At 46.8% G+C, this 1826-nt stretch overlaps 1 pseudogene; it reads left to right on the top strand.

Annotated features, from left to right (window-relative positions):
• Window positions 1-940: 940 nt before the first annotated feature.
• LOC110200300 (large ribosomal subunit protein eL36 pseudogene) lies at window positions 941-1260 on the top strand (annotated as a pseudogene).
• Window positions 1261-1826: the final 566 nt, after the last annotated feature.

Raw genomic sequence — 1826 nt, 5'->3', positions numbered from 1 at the left:
CCTTTGTGCAAAGGATCTAGAGTGGAATGTGTCAAATGGACCAAGTGACATTTTCATCTGAAAGAAAAATAGAGGAAGTGGTAGGAGGAAAAATATACTGATTACTCAGAAAATGCCTGATCATCCTGTAGTAGTTAAGGCAAAATCACTCAAACTAAAAGGGCTTCTTTGAGAGACAGTGTGGATGGGAGAAATGCAAAAATGAATAAATATTTATTAAGCAACCACTTTGCACCAAACCCTGTGCTGGGTGCTGGTGATACAAACACATGCGTGAGATCACCTCTACCCTCAAGAAACTTCCATTCATTATCATAGCAGAGATAGCACAGATAGGGGACTGGAGTCCAGGGAAGGGACTCTTGGTCAACTGGGAAGTAGGGGTGGGGGAGGGCAGGGAGAGAGACACAGCAGGACAGAGAACAAGATGTCCTAGTGGAGGGATATGAATTATGGGCAGGGCCTATTAAATATAACAGATTAAGTGAGTTGCCATTCCCTCTCCAAACACCTCAGCCCTAGGTGGGAATTTCAAAGCTGAACAGATTAATTTAGGGAATGGGGTGTGGTCTCTGGAGGTCTGGTCCAGAGGGTGCTATTCTGGGTGGAGAGAGAGGTTAAGGAACAGGGCAGATGGCAAGATCTCCAAAGCGGAAAGAGGACTGGATTTGAAATCAAAATATTTGGATTCAGATCCCACTTCTGGGATTGTCTGACCATGTGACTTTGACCAAGTCAAAGTCTTTCTACACCAAATCAGTTTCCTTATCTGCAAAAATAAAGAAAAGGAAAATAGGAGTTGGGGAAAGCATGGACTGAATGGTCCCATGTAGTTCTTGACCTTATGATTTCCATAATTCGTGGGTCTGGGTAAATACTTCCAGCACACAAAGTAAGGTTGGCTGCTGGCTGCCATTGGGCTTACAGTAGCGCCGCAGCCATGGCCATCCAGTACCTGATGGCTGTAAGCCTCAATAAGGGCCACAAAGTCACCAAAAACGTTTCCAAGCCGCCGACACTGCCACCGCCATGGGCGCTTGACCAAACACACCGAGTTTGTGAGAGATATGATCCGGGAGGTATGTGGATTTGCCCCATGTGAGAGGCAGGCCATGGAATTGTTAAAGGTCTCCAAGGATAAGCAAACACTTAAGTTCATCAAAAAAAAGGGTGGGAACTCACTTCTGGACCAAGAGGAAAAGAGAGGAGCTCAGCAATGTCTTAGCTGCCATAAGGAAGGCTGCTGCCAAGAAAGATTAAGCTGGACCCCCCAACCTTCCCCACTTACCCAATAAAGATTTGACAAATAACAAAAAAAAGAAAAGAAAAGAAGAGAGGAGAGGAGAGGAGAAGAAGGGAGGGGAGAGGAGGGGAGGGGAGGGGAGGGGAAGGGAGGAGAGGAGAAAAGAAAAGAAAGAAAAGAAAAGAAAACAAAAGAAAAGAAAAGAAAACAAAACAAAACAAAACAAAAGAGGAGAGGAGAGGGGAGGGAGGGGAGGGGAGGGGAGAGGGAGGGAGAGAGGAGAGGAGGGAGGGGAAGGGAGAGGAGAGGAGGGGAAGGGAGGGAGGAGGAAGAGGGAGGAGGAGGGAGGGAGAGGAGAGGAGAGGAGAGGAGAGGAGAGGAGAGGAGAGGAGAGGAGAGGAGAGGAGAGGAGAGGAGAGGAGAGGAGAGGAGAGGAGAAGAGAAGAGAAGAGAAGAGAAGAGAAGAGAAGAGAAGAGAAGAGAAGAGAAGAGAAGAGAAGAGAAGAGAAGAGAAGAGAAGAGAAGAGAAGAGAAGAGAAGAGAAGAGAAGAGAAGAGAAGAGAAGAGAAGAGAGAAAAGAGAA

The sequence above is a fragment of the Phascolarctos cinereus genome, unplaced genomic scaffold (genome assembly GCF_003287225.1).
Source record: "Phascolarctos cinereus isolate Bilbo 61053 unplaced genomic scaffold, phaCin_HiC Scaffold_4;HRSCAF=312, whole genome shotgun sequence".
In the NCBI taxonomy this organism is placed as follows: domain Eukaryota; kingdom Metazoa; phylum Chordata; class Mammalia; order Diprotodontia; family Phascolarctidae; genus Phascolarctos; species Phascolarctos cinereus.
The sequence above is the reverse complement of the archived record's forward strand: the minus strand, read 5'-3'. Positions and strand labels throughout refer to the sequence as shown.